Source organism: Balaenoptera physalus, assembly GCF_965194825.1.
Source record: "Balaenoptera physalus genome assembly, chromosome: 3".
NCBI classification, from domain to species: Eukaryota; Metazoa; Chordata; class Mammalia; order Artiodactyla; family Balaenopteridae; genus Balaenoptera; species Balaenoptera physalus.
This window is the reverse complement of record NC_138890.1, coordinates 94367575-94383003: the sequence shown is the minus strand read 5'-3', so window position 1 is coordinate 94383003 and position 15429 is coordinate 94367575. Positions and strand designations below refer to the sequence as shown.

At 36.6% G+C, this 15429-nt stretch overlaps 1 protein-coding gene and 1 long non-coding RNA gene across 10 annotated transcripts in view; one reads left to right on the top strand and one right to left on the bottom strand.

Annotated features, from left to right (window-relative positions):
* Nucleotides 1–15429, top strand: part of PAM (peptidylglycine alpha-amidating monooxygenase) — a 283154-nt gene that overhangs the window by 107352 nt on the left and 160373 nt on the right. The window contains exon 3 of one of the 9 annotated variants that reach the window (XM_082458072.1): nt 13071–13127. The exons of the other annotated variants lie outside the window; for them this stretch is intronic. The gene's annotated coding sequence lies outside the window, so the exon portion shown is untranslated. The remainder of the gene's footprint in view (nt 1–13070; nt 13128–15429) is intronic. 9 annotated transcript variants of the gene reach the window in all.
* The window catches only part of LOC309659044, a 464689-nt gene that overhangs the window by 308653 nt on the left and 140607 nt on the right, over nt 1–15429 (bottom strand). The gene's annotated exons all lie outside the window — the stretch shown is intronic.

The following is a 15429-nucleotide window of genomic DNA, read 5'->3' as shown; positions in this document are numbered from 1 at the left end:
TATTCTCATCCAGATACCACATTTAGAAACAAGATACAGAATCCTAGATGAGTGCAAATGAAATGGTTCTTCAGTACATACACCCTGTGTTGTAGACCAGTCTAGATGTGGTTGGCACAAGAAAATGAAGACCCGGGGAAGGAAGATCAAGGAGGGAGAGGTACCTGGGAATAGTAGTTATACTTTGGTCCCAGATGGCCTTGAGGAGATCCTGTTGGTTTGGGGATCTGGTCAGTAGAATGGATCATTATGCATCAAATTTAAGATGATGGTCAGACTTCTGCAAAACCCTGGAATGCTCTGCCTGTTGCAGAGTGATCAAAACTCCTAGGCCATCGTTTTTTAAATTGATCTTCACCCAACCTGCAATAGAAAATACGTATTCCAGGGCCTTCACCAAAGTTACTGAATTGGAATCTAAATGTGTCCACTAAATGTGGACCCTGGAATCTGCATTTTAAGGTCTGGATGATTCTAGAATTTGAACAACATTGTGTTATGAGGTTGCAGGAATTAAACTGAGATTTCGGAAGACCCAAAGTGACCTAAATCCCGAAGACGTTCTGCTGGAAACAACTTCCTGGTTTTGCCTCTGACCTGACCCATCTAGACCTGAGCAGATAGGCTTCAGTAAGAACAATGACCTGGAGAGCAGAGGTTCTTAACCTGAAGAACTTTAAAATCATACACTCCTTGTACCGTTCCCATCAGTTTTTGACTGAGTAGGTCTGTGCTCAAGCATTGATATAAGCTCTATAGTCAGAGGATTCTTGGGCTAAGCAAGCTTTTGATTTTGCTTACCTAGTCTAATTTTGCTTCGAAAACAGCCTCCAAGATATTCCTATCTCTTAGTTTGCTTTTTGACCTTTTAAAAGTGCGGGAGTAGCTCAGTGGGTGGACACAGACCAGATTTTGATACTGCAAGATTGATGCTAGAGTATATTGGTCTTTTTAGAGCAGTTTCTCTCCTTATGATTGATCCTCACGGGAGTAAGTTTTTAAAAGAATAATATGCAGAGCTCTTTCATGGTTGTTGTCTTCCTTTGTCCTCCCAGAATCCCTTTGAGGTAAAGAGGACAACAATAGGTTTTGTTGTTCTCCTTTAAATGCTTGTAATCTGAGTGGTGGAAAATTCTGTGTCAGAGCAAGCTTGGACGTGATACATAGACTTGAATTAGCTTGCTTCAAGAGCAAATTCAAGAATGTTTCTTGACCACTAGTGAATCCACAGTTATAGGATACTCAGGTCTACTGCTATTACTAACTCTAAAGGGATTTGAAAAATCTCTCTCTTTCCTCCTCTCAATTAAATTGTAGTTTCATCAAAATACAGTCTAATTGTATTCTAGGTAACAGGGGCTACTCTTCATTGCGGTGCGTGGGCTTCTCATTGCGGTGGCTTCTCTGGTTGTGGAGCACGGGCTCTAGGCACACGGGCTTCAATAGTTGTGGCGTACGGGCTTAGTTGCTCCACGGCATGTGGGATCTTCCTGGACTAGGGATCGAACCCATGTCCCCTGCATTGGCAGGTGGATTCTTAACCACTGCGCCACCAGGGAAGTCCTCCCACTGCAATTCTGAACAAATGGTTAAAGCACACATATTTAAAATCTCTAAATATTCCTACAATTTCAATGGATTTAGATAAGCAAAAAAATTTAAAGTGTATGGAAATGTTTTGCCAAAGAGTAAGTGCTTTTTGTTTGTTTATGCCTCATTAATTGAAAGCATTGTTTTATTGTGAAAAATCCAGTTACACCTTTATACTTAGGTTGACGAAATTAAGTAGAAACTAGCCTTTTTCCATTGAAAGAGACAGTGTATATACCAAGGTCAGGGAGCAGTGGAGGTTTAGTGATATTTTAGCTATGAAAACTGCCTTGAAATACCAACAACAAAAATAAGTGATGCTGCGTTTTACCACTGTCTTACTATTTAGAGTTAAACGTTTAGTTATTTTCCTGAGAGAGATAAGTATTGAATACATTATTTTAAACTTTTATTAATTGTTAAAAAGTGTTTATTCCTGCTTTCTATTTTCTTTTGGCATATGACATAGAAAGAAAGAAAGTGCCAAATTGTGAATGTTTTGGCTGCATTTCAGTTGAATTTTTAAAATTCTACCTCATCTAGTCCTATTTTTGTCCTATAATTACTGTTTGAGTCCTTAAACACAGTGTCATACCTAGAAGTATTGAAGCTGAGTCATAAATTTCAGGTTGAATAGTCTGAAAATGGCTATCAGATAATGTAACTATAATAAAAAATGAAAAACTATCCATTGATTCCACAATACAAACTTCAGAGAGTAAGAGTCAACATAATCTTATTCACTTGTACAGATGGACAGAGTCCAGAAGAGCAAGCAGTGATTCTGTGATTCTGGTGTTTTGCGTGTCCTGGGTGCTTGTCAGAACATGGGGTGGGAAAGGGACGCGTTGCAGGAGAGGTTTCTACCTTTCGTGAAAGCAGCCTTGGTGAAAGTCTGTGAGGCACCAGTCCCTCACTGCTCCCAGTATAGATCCTCTGCCAACACACTGCCCTTAGTCGCCCCTTACCTGGAGTTCCTGCCGCAAGATCAAATACAGATCTCAGCTGCTTCATGGAGCCTTTTGAAATCATCCTAACCTTCATGATCTTCCCTTCTCTCAACGTGTGTTGCTTATTATTTCTGACACACAGCATTCAGTGTATACTCCCCTGGTTATTAGTTTTCTCTTTAATTATGTTATTCGTGGATGGTTCAGTCGTGTATTTCTTGTCTCTCATCCAGAAGGCCAACAGAATGCTTTTCTTAGAAAGACATTATGTTAGGAGTCAACGAAACACTGGACTGATAGACAGGAGACATGTTACCCCTGGTTCTGCTCTGAATTTGGAGAAGGAACTTTGAGCAGAGCATTTAACCTACCTTTGTTTCTTTCCTCAGCTATTAAATGAGGAAACTGAACTAGATAATCTCCAGATAATCCACTTTAAAATTGTATTTCTGGGACTTCAGGTTCAATGTGGCAGATTGGGTACATTATTTTATCTCTTGACCTCCCCAAATCCCTCTAAAAAGGATGGTAAAAGAATTTTAAAAGTTATAAACTTGCAAAGATAAAGGAGAGATTCCACAGCGAGTAAGAGATTAATATATCTTCGGAAAGCGGAAAGTAGAGGACTGATAACAGACTTAGTACAGCAGGAGCTGTTTCATATAAGTGCCCTAGAGAGGAAAGACCCATGAGAATCAAGCTGTTCAGCTTCAAAAACCACATGAAAGCTTCAAGCCTTGGTAATACCAGTGCCATGGAAAGTAGGGATGCTGTGTGGCGCTAAAATCGGGGGATAATGTGGGAGTCTCCTCTGGCCCCCTCTCCCTGCCCTGCTCCCTGAACGTTAGCAGCATACTTCACCCTTTCAGAATATGGGGGACTCTTCTCTAGAGAATTGAAAACCCCCGGGTTGATGGGGGACTTAGGGAAATGTCTAACTTGAAAGAGAGAATTAAAAAAAAAAAAAGAAAAAAAGGAACTCAGCTGGAACAAACAGTGTAGAAAGGAAGAGAAAATAGAAAAAGCTGAAACTAGAAAGTAGAAAAAGTTCTTTAAAAAAACCAGATTATTGAAGAAAAGAAATTATCAAAGAAATATTTAAGAATATTTATCAATATAGTAGTTCATAAGTCTTTAGATTAAAATGACCTAACAAGTTGAATGAGCAGTGCCCAGGAGAATGAATGAGAAAAGACTCATATTAGGGAACAGCAGTAAAAATTCAGAACAGAAAGCTAAAGAGAAATATTTTAAAGCTTCCAGACTGGGGAGGTATTGAGAGAGATTTGTAATAAAGTATGAAAAATCAGAATGGTACCTGAATTCTCAACAACAGGATTATAAGAAAGAAGATAGAGGAGTGATACCTTTTAAATTCTTAGAAGTGATTTTCATCTTGTAAATCTATATTCAGCCAAACACAATGAAGGGTGATGCTAAAATAAAGATATTCCACACATGGTTCAGGAACCATGCTCTAGTTCCTGAACTCCATAAAAATAAAAAGGTATACAAGAAAGTTAACAATCATAGGACAGTTACTTGGTTCAGTGGAAAACAGTGTTTATATAGCTTTAACAATTTAAACATTGATTTTACTAAAAATTGTGGTATGTGTTTTGGAAAGCTGGTGGGATTGGAAAGGGGCCTGTAAGAGACTTAGTCCTCATCTTTGAAAGTAGGAAGTCAATAGATAATGAATAGATCTGTGAATTGGTAAATGAGAACATCAACACATTTGGAAAAATGAAGGTAAATACCAGAATAGTCTGCTAAAAGAGTGCCGAAGTGTTATATGTGATGAGTAGGACTTGTGGTAGTTGGGCAAAGACTGCTGTTTTCATTGTAGGATCTTAGCACTATTTGACTTTTAACTATGTGTACATACTACAGTACTTTGATTTAAAAATTCTTTTTAAAAAGTTTATTTGCTTTTTCTAAAACTTTATATATATCCAAATTTGGTATGTATAGTTTCTCTTAAACTTTACTGTGAGACCCTGGAGAACTGGGTGATGTATTTCTTTGCATCCCTTGCTCCCATGCATTTGCTTAATATTTATTAATTATGTCATGTTGGAACAGGTAGGATGATGCTCCACTCTCACTGGATTTAAAAAAAAAAAGAAAAAAGAGTTTTTTTTCTAAGTGGAGATGAATATGAGGCTTTCACAAACATAATGCCTTGGGTAGGTGTAGGCATGGGAGTGTATATTGAAATTCACAACCCTTTTTCTCTGTAACTCGTATAAACTTCATAACCCTCCATCCCGCTGAGTAGCTGGGAAGTAATTAAATTTGCCCATTAGAGTTATCTAGTTCTTCTGCTTTAACATTGTCTTTTCACGTACATCTTTGGACAGTTTCTAAATTCAAGTCCCTGTGAGGGGGGACTGTTCCTTCTTTTGCCTTCTGCCTTCCTCAGGGAGTGTTTGGATTCTGGCTGATGAAAGTAGTCTGTCTCTGAACATAACCAGTCACTGAGTAGAAGACACACGGGTAACATAGAAGGAAACAGGAAAACTCAGCGTGGTGAACTAGCAGTGGCTTTTGAAACGTCAGCTTGGATGGACACAATTCACTCCTGTCCCCCTTTCATTGGTTAAAGGAAGTCACATGGCCGTTGGGTGCACAGTACTCCTGGGCCACCCAGCTGTGGGCAATTGAGGTGTGTCTCTGTTACAGCAGATACAGTGCCCTACACAAATCATACTCTTGGGAAATTTTGATAGGAAGAATAGAGAAAAAAGAAATGTACGGGTAGAAAGAAAAGCAGGGTAACCATTGACTACCATTAGGTCTCAGATTCAAATAAATTAATTTGTGGGGAAAATGTGAGGGGACAGGAGACTCAAAATATCGGATTTCATTTGGGGGAAAGCAAAAAGCAGAATAATGTACTGATTGGATTGGTGTGGAGCAATAGGAATGTAGGATTGAGAGAAACTGAAACTGTATGTATGGGGAGAATTCTGCTCAGTAATCAGATGCCCTCTCCAATTAGTTTAGGAAATACTGTTTTATGTACATGAAAGTGTGATTGCTTCTCCTTAGAATTTTTCTATAATTTTATTAATGTTGACTTTCTCATTAGGAGAAAAATTCAGGTTTCAGAAGTGAGTAAAATGCTTAGGTTGTGTGCATATGTATTTTGATTATGTATTGGAACACATTGCATAATTAAACTAAAATATTTTAATGATATCTCATTTGCTATATACCTTGGAGGATAATTGTAACTCAGTAAAGAATTTCCCCTCTAGTGTGTTGTGTTTTTACATAACAAAGGCTGCCTTAATGAACCTTTATCTCATTATAATGTAATACTGATAGTGATTTAAATATGAAAATGAAAGGGAAATTTTATCACAGTTTTATTCTCTCTTTTGGCAAATTAATACTGCTTAATCCATTTATTTTTCTGATTTGAAAATTAGCATTTGGTTAAGATAAAACTTACTGATAAAAGATGTTGACCTCTTTGGTAGCAAGAAAATTTTTGATATTTTATAAAAAGAGAAGGAGATAATTACAAAGTTTCAGGAACAAGAAATAAAGTAGGCCATCTTAAAATGTTAATTCAGCTAAATCAGAATGAAACGGTTAATAGTATTTTTTAAAATTATCTTAAAACAAATCTGTGGCCTAGTTAAAACAAAGACAGCATATGTTAGTGCTATATTATTATTTATGGAAGAAGAAGTTTTACCTTATTTTTTTAACCTTAACTTAATTGATCAAATAATTTAAAGCATACTTTTCTATTATGTTTGAGTAACTCCACTCATATTTAACAATATCATTCTTTCATCTCTGCCATTCAACTTATCTTTTCTTTAATCATTGATGAAGAAATCATGAAATAGAATACAATTTCCACCATGCCAAAAGAGCAGTAATCAGTACAGTATTTTGCTAGATGTAAGCCAGGGTGACCAATCTAGAAGCTGCCTTCCCAGTTGGTATCCATCCCTGAATCAATGAAGCAGTCATCTGCCGGCCACTATGATAGTGGAAATCACCAGCCGGTCAAACATGGGCCATTAATTTTGAATGCATTGATAGAGACATAAATTTCCCTGAAAATCATATTGAAAGATAAAATGGCCAGCTTCTTTTAAGGATATTCTGATATACCTCTGGGCTGTTATAGGAACCACTGATTATTTTATAGTTTTATTTTGTTAAAGGAATTTAAAAAGGTTTGATGTTGACCTTGATGTATTTTTAAGTAACAATAAATAATCACTACTAAATCTACACCTTTTGTACTTTTATGAATAGTATATTTAAAGGCTTAAGGTCCTATTTTTCTGTTTGGTTTCTATTTTTACCAAATCTTTAGGTATATGTCATTTCAAAAGAGGTAACAGTCTTTTGGTGGAATTACTGGACTGAAAGTACATTGTTTGCTTTATCAATAGAATTTTACACATTGCCATGAGTTACTTGTATAATGATCCAAGTTTTGGTATCTGCATGACTTCTTCACTGTTTGAGAGATTTAGTCTTAGGATAATAGAAATTCATCATAATGGGAAGCAAAACTTTTAAAAAGTAAAATTAATGCTTATATACTGACTTTAAAAATTCCATTTCAAAAACTAAAAAAAATGCTTTTCAAAAGAATCATCTTCCAATAAGGTAATTCATATAATTCCTCTATTTAGGAATAAATATTAAATTCAGTAGAATCAAGTAAAGAGTAGTAAAGCTGATTACTCATTTAGCAGTTAGTACTTGTGTAGTACTTAGTAGTAATATAGCACATTTCATCTTTAAAATGCTTTAGCAACAATAAGTTACATTTCTTGTCAATACTCCTATAAAGAGATAGGCAAGTATTACTAATAAGAATCCGTTTGTCTTATTTAAATCCCAAGCACCTAGTTGGGTCTACCATTTTATATTTGTTTGTTCTAAGAAAATGTCTAACTGCTTTTGGAATATGAATGCGTGTTATTTACCTCCACTGCTAATTTCTTTGGGCTGTTGGTTCTACAAATCTGCCTCTATATAGTTTCCTTAAGTCGTGCAACACAAACCTGAGCCATGACATAAAATACCTGTCAGTGCCAGTACCCAGAAAATATTTCCTAATAATCTTGACGTAACAGTGGTAATTCCCTTGAAACATAAATTGTTATTCCTGATTAGTGGCACATATTTCAAATGATATAGGTTAAGATTTTAGTTCTATTTTTGCTGAATGACAGAATTACTGTTTTTTTGTTTTTTATTGTATTTTTTTAACATCTTTATTGGAGTATAATTGCTTTACAATGTTGTGTTAGTTTCTTCTGTATAACAAAGTGAATCAGCTATACATATACATATATCCCCATATCCCCTCCCTCTTGCGTCTCCCTCCCACCCTCCCTATCCCACCCCTCTAGGTGGTCACCAAGCACCAAGCACCAAGCTGGTCTCCCTGTGCTATGCGGTTGCTTCCCACTAGCTATCTATTTTATATTTGGTTGTGTATATATGTCCATGCCACTCTCTCACTTTGTCCCAGCTTACCCTTCCCCCCGCAACCCCATGTCCTCAGTTCCATTCTTTATGTCTGCATCTTTATTCCTGTCCTGCCCCTAGGTTCTTCAGAACCATTTTTCTTTTTCTTTTTAGATTCCATATATATGTGTTAGCATACGGTATTTGTTTTTCTCTTTCTGACTTACTTCACTCTGTATGACAGACTCTAGGTCCATTCACCTCACTACAAATGACTCAATTTCGTTTCTTTTTATGGCTGAGTAATATTCCATTGTATATATGTGCCACATCTTCTTTATCCATTCATCTGTCAATGGACACTTAGGTTGTTTCCATGACCGGGCTATTGTAAATAGTGCTGCAATGAACATTGTGGTACATGACTCTTTTTGAATTATGGTTTTCTCAGGGTATATGCCCAGTAGTGGGATTGCTGGGTCCTATGGGAATTCTATTTTTAGTTTTTTAAGGAACCTCCATAGTGTTCTCCATAGTGGCTGTATCAATTTACATTCCCACCAACAGTGCAAGAGGGTTCCCTTTTCTCCACACCCTCTCCAGCATTTATTGTTTGTAGACTTTTTGATGATGGCCATTCTGACCGGTGTGAGGTGATACCTCATTGTAGTTCTGATTTGCATTTCTCTAATGATGAGTGATGTTGAGCATCCTTTCTTATGTTTGTTGGCAATCTGTATATATTCTTTGGAGAAATGTCTATTTGGGTCTTCTGCCCATTTTTGGATTGGGTGGTTTGCTTTTTTGATATTGAGCTGCATGAGCTGCTTGTATATTTTGGAGATTAATCCTTTGTCAGTTGCTTCATTTGCAAATATTTTCTCCCATTCTGAGGGTTGTCTTTTCATCTTGTTTATGGTTTCCTTTGCTGTGCAAATGCTTTTAAGTTTCATTAGGTCCCATTTGTTTATTTTTGTTTTTATTTCCCTTTCTCTAGGAGGTGGGTCAAAAAGAATCTTGCTGTGATTTATGTCAAGAGTGTTCTGCCTGTATTTTCCTCTAAGAGTTTGATAGTGTCTGGCCTTACATTTAGGTCTTTAATCCATTTTGAGTTTATTTTTATGTATGGTGTTAGGGAGTGTTCTAATTTCATTCTTCTAAATGCAGCTGTCCAGTTTTCCCAGCACCGCTTATTGAAGAGACTGTCTTTTCTCCATTGTATATCCTTGCCTCCTTTGTCATAGATTAGTTGACCATAGGTGGCGTGGGTTTATCTCTGGGCTTTCTGTCCTGTTCCATTGATCTATATTTCTGTTTTTGTGCCAGTATCATACTGTCTCGATTACTGTAGCTTTGTAGCATAGTCTAAAGTCTGGGAGCCTCATTCCTCCAGCTCCGTTTTTCTTTCTCAAGGTTGCTTTGGCTATTCGGGGTCTTTTGTGTTTCCATACAAATTGTGAAATTTTTTGTTCTAGTTCTGTGAAAAATGCCATTGGTAGTTTGATAGGGATTGTGTTGAATCTATAGATTGCTTTGGGTAGTATAGCCATTTTCACAATGTGGATTCTTCCAATCCAAGAACATGGTATATCTCTCCATCTGTTGGTATCATCTTTAATTTCTTTCATCAGTGTCTTATAGTTTTCTGCATACAGGTCTTTTGTCTCCTTAGGTAGGTTTGTTCCTAGGTATTTTATTCTTTTTGTTGCAATGGTAAATGGGAGTGTTTCCTTAATTTCTCTTTCAGATTTTTCATCATTAGTGTATAGGAATGCAAGAGATTTCTGTGCATTAATTTTGTGTCCTGCTACTCTACCAAATTCATTGATTATTTCTAGTAGTTTTCTGGTGGCATCTTTAGAATTCTGTACATATAGTATCAAGTCATCTGCAAACAGTGACAGTTTTACTTCTTTTCCGATTTGGATTCCTTTTATTTCTTTTTCTTCTCTGATTGCTGTGGCTAAAACTTCCAAAACTATGTTGAATAATAGTGGTGAGAGTGGGCAACCTTGTCTTGTTCCTGATCTTAGAGGAAATGGTTTCAGTTTTTCACCATTGAGAATGATGTTGGCTGTGGGTTTGTCATATAAGGCCTTTATTATGTTGAGGTAAATTCCCTCTATGCCTACTTTCTGGAGGGATTTTATCATAAATGGGTGTTGAATTTTGTCAAATCTTTTTCTACATCTATTGAGGTGATCATATGGTTTTTATCCTTCAATTTGTTAATATGGTGTATCATATTGATTGATTTGCGTATATTGAAGAATCCTTGCATTCCTGGGATAAACCCCACTTGATCATGGTGTATGATCCGTTTAATGTGCTGTTGGATTCTGTTTGCTAGTATTTTGTTGAGGATTTTTGCATCTATGTTCATCAGTGATATTGGCCTGTAGTTTTCTTTTTCTGTGACATCTTTTTCTGGTTTTGGTATCAGGGTGATGGTGGCCTCATAGAATGAGTTTGGGAGTGTTCCTCTCTCTGCTATATTTTGGAAGAGTTTGAGAAGGATAGGTGTTAGCTCTTCTCTAAATGTTTGATAGAAGTCGCCTGTGAAACCATCTGGTCCTGGGCTTTTGTTTGTTGGAAGATTTTTAATCACAGTTTCAATTTCATTACTTGTGATTGGTCTGTTTATATTTTCTATTTCTTCCTGGTTCAGTCTTGGAGGGTTGTGCTTTTCTAAGAATTTGTCCATTTCTTCCATGTTGTCCATTTTATTGGCATATAGTTGCTTGTAGTAATCTCTCATGATCCTTTGTATCATGTATAGAATTACTGTTTTTGCTCTTTTAATGTTAGAAAGAGTGTTTAAATTTGGGGGTTTCAATGCTTTTTCCCCCTAACTCTTCAATGATAATTGTTATTAAAAATTCAACTTTTTTTAATGATAAAACTCAAGGTTAGGTCATATAACTTCAGTAATGGAGATGGAAGGTGAGCAAGGTCTACTGGGCTTGCTTGGGCCTCACTTCCTTGGACTGATACGACAGGGACGGCATCCTGTGTTTTCTCTCACACCCAGAGGATCATGGCCCTCATCTTTTTTTCAGCTCTTATTTCATTTCCAGGGTGTAGTGCACATCACTGTGGGAAACCTTGTAAAGAAGATTAAAAACTGGGGAAGGGAAAGCCAGTCTGTAAGCACCTTGTTAAAATAAACCACTTCTTCCTAAGCTCAAGACAGCAAGAAACAGTTTAATAACTATGAAATAAATTCACCACCTGTTTTTGCAGCAGTATCAAAGACTTCTAACAAACATAAGAATGCTTTGATCCTTTTGAGCCAGAAGAAAATTATGAAGCTTTGAATTGATAGTTCATGGAGAGTTTGGGGACACTGATCAAAGAAAACTGTTATTATAGATGAGAAGTTAAAATATTTGAATATAAGCTACTCAGTACATCGTACTTCTTTCAATGCTGAATTGCATATTTAAAAATTCAAATAGTCTTGTTATGATTAAGCTGTATTTTAATATAGCTTGTATACCCCAAAATAAAAAACATTAAAATGTTTTTAAGCAACTGTGTTTCTTTTGTTAATGGCTTTCAAATTATATAGTTGAGATGGATTGAGGGGGCAGTGTATAGTGTATATTTTATAGCAGCCCTCTAGGTTACTGTAAACTCAGTTGAACAGAATTATATAAATGAGAGAATGTTTTAACATTCTTTCATGATCTTTAGGAAAATTTCCCATAAGTCTTTCAATTATACAATAACATTATATGATTGTAGATTCCACTTTAAGTACTATAATTATACAGCTGAGAGCCTTAAAGACAAGGATACCAAAACTTTTATTATAGCAAGGGGTATGTTTATGGGCATTTTACTGTAAGTATTTGAGCATTTGAAATGGAAAACATAAGAATCACTTGAAAATTTGATTCTGCTATGGGAGAAAATGCTTCTATGTGAACAACACACGACACTAAAGATAAAGTTCAGTGTAACTTTGGAGTGAAAATCGACATTTCCTGTAGATTTTACTTATCAAGAAAGAGGATATTTATTTTGTAACTGCATGTTCTGGATCTGAGCCACGTTCATGTGTAGTTAATAACTCCTGCCTCTGAAGTCATAGGGAGGCATTTAACAAAATATGTATTGAAATGCTTCGGGAATAACTCTGCCTAAGGATGTGGAAGTATAAACAGGAAAAAAAAAATCCCTACAAAAGAGGACATCTCATTAAAAAATATGTTGATTAGTTGCAAGTAAGACGGAAGGAAAAGCAGATCCCCGCCTTGTGACCACATCCATCCAAGCCCAGTGCCTGGCACTGAATACTTGCTCTTAAATGTGGCACCCTTCCATCCTTCATTCTATAACAACTTCCTCTTGAAAATAGCAGAAAATAATAATGCACAGACCCACAAAGGAAGCATTACAAAGGTAATGGAAAGATCTTTCAGTACTTAAATCAGCCAGTGATTCATACTTCATTAAAAAAACAAACAGACTTTTGAAATTTAGTCAAGTCTTGGATATTAGTTTCAAACCAGTTCCTCAAAAACTTCACTGAAGAGGAAGAAGAGAGTTTATTAATTTTTGAATTGGCATATTATGGAGATAGCCTATAAGTTCAGGCCCTCATCTCTGACTTGCTCCATGAGTTAGGACAGAAACCCCCACCTTGCTAATGACTGCAGGACCAGGCTCGTGGCCTGCGCGCCCAACTCAACAAGAATATTTAAAGGAGAAGGCAGCTATAGCTGCAGAAGTGTTTTGTGCTCTACTTATGAAACTGAATTCTTTGTCACGTTTATAAATTAAAAAAGATACTGGTGGGTAAATGAGTCACATGCAAAGGAGCCATTCTACCTCTCTGACATCATCAGTAACGGTTAATGCTCTCCTGTGCAGTGCACTAGTCTCTTGAGAACTTCCAGTGCATCCTTAGAACGAAAGGATGTGTGCTGATTGGAACACAGAGATCTGTTTTATCTTACATTAAAATATGCTAGCACTGAATTTAGATTCATGTGTTATGAAGTAACATTTGAATTAGTCAAAGTTGAGAAACTTAATTAAGAATAATGTCTCTTGTTTTTTCCCCCACAGAAATATTTACAGGACTGAGCAATTTGATGACTAATGGACATATTTAAAGGCCATCTGGTACGGATCATGGCAACCAAAAAAATAAATAAATAAAATTTGTTACCGTTGGCAAGTTCTTATTGCAGTAGAATCATATGCTGAATGGTACCCCTGAGATTGTTTAACATTATATATTCTAATAGGTACCCAGCCAATTTTGACTTAACAAGGGAAGAATACTTCAAATTGACTACCTGTTAGAAGAGATGAATCCCAAACAAACCCACGTGCAGAAAATGCCATTCAATTTCGTGTGCCTTGCTAAAAGAGAGAATTAAAAAACAAAGAAAGGAAGAAAAGGAAAGGAAAGAAGAGAAAAGGAAAGAAAAGAAGTAGCAACTTAGTATATCTGAGTGTGGCGAACGCTATGCTATGTATGTGTAGGGTGAAGTTTACCTTCTTACATAAAGAAAGGGTGCACCTCTGGGGTCACAACACAAATGACTTTAGGGTATAGCTAGTAATGTTAATGAGAAAAACTGGCCAGATGTAAAAAAACGACAACAAAACAATTGGACAGACAAAACTGCACCTTAGTGTTGAGTGTCAGTTAAAACAAGTACCCTTGGCCTCAGGATCTGGGAATACGTAGGGAGCAGAAGGGATTAATTGTTCCCATGTGGAGATATGGGTCCAGTGATGCCAGATTTTTTACAACTCTTCAAGAGACACTTTTTATGTGAAATCTTTTCATTTTGAAATGTTTACTCAGAATTCAAATTCAAGGGAAGAGTTAGGAAAAATTCTTGCAAGCCAAACAAAATCTACTTTGGGGACTAGATTTAGACCCTTGTCATAGTTCTTCAATTTGTTCTTTCTGAGTTAGCTAAATGAATTATGTTTGTAAGGTTGTAGAGGAAATGTTAATGCTTCCTAATATATGAATGAAAAAAGAGACTAGGTTACATTTATTGCTGAGTAGGTGAGGGCTTTAACTGTGACATCAGATTGCCTGTGTTTATATTTTGGCTGTGTTCCGTGGGCAAGTTACCAATACTCTGTGTGTCCAGTTTTCACTTCAGTAAAGTGGGAATGATAATGGTACAAATTTCATAGAGTTGCTGTAAGGATTCAGATGAGCTAATCTATATATAGTGCTAATTAGTACAGTGCCTGGCATATAGTAATTGCTCGATAACATTGGCTGTTGTTACTTCACAATAAAATGATATTCAGAGGATTTGCTTTTTGTTGAACTTGAAGAAAACATCCCCTAAGAATGTAGAGAGTTTGTTTTATGTTGAAGAATATGCGTTAAGAGGATAGATTCTGGAGGCTGCAAGCCAGGATTTAAATCCCTACTCTACTGTTGTGTAACCAGAGCAAGTTAATTAATTTTCCTAAGCTTTAGATCTGTTATCTATAAAATGGGAATAATAACTGGTACTTAAAAGTCATAAGAATTCAGTGAGATAATAACGCATAAGGTCAGCACCTGGCGTATAAGTCGATAAATGTTACTTGCTGTTATGAATATTCTTTTCCCATTCTTTAGAAGTTCCATATTTGCAAGCACTTTTTATTCATTTATTTATTTATTTTTAACGTGGAATCTTTTTTAAAATTTTACTTATTTTTTTGGTTGCATTGGGTCTTTGTTGCTGCGCGTGGGCTTTCTCTAGTTGTGGCGAGCAGGGGCTACTTTTCATTGCGGTGCATGGGCTTCTCATTGCGGTGGTTTCTCTTGTTGCGGAGCACAGGCTCTAGGTGCATGGGCTTCAGTAGTTGTGGCACCGAACCCGTGTCCCCTGCCTTGGCAGGCGGAGTCTCAACCACTGCGCCACCAGGGAAGTCCCTGCAAGCACTTTTAAAAATCAATCTATAGAGACTTCCCTGGTGGTGCAGCCTGCCAATGCAGGGGACACAGGTTTGAGCCCTGGTCTGGGAAGATCCCACATGCCACAGAGCAACTAAGCCTGTGCACCACAACTACTGAGCCTGTGCTCTAGAGCCCACGAGCCACAACTACTGAAGCCCGCATGCAGCAACGAAGACCCAACGCAGCCAAAAAAATAAATAATATAAATAAAAATAAATTTATAAAAAACCCCCAAAAATCTATTTATATCTCATTATATGTATTTGAAGAAATTATATCACCTAAAAAATTGAAGTATAATTGATTTACAATGATTCAGGTGTAATTATATCATTTTATTTAAATTAAGCTTTATCTTAATGAACCATATTACAACAATGGTTTTCAACAAGGGCGATTTTTGATTTGACCTTCTAGAAGATATTTGGCAATGTCTGGAGACATTTTTGGTTGTCACACTGCAGGGAGTGCAACTGGAATCTAGTGGGTAGAGTCCACAGA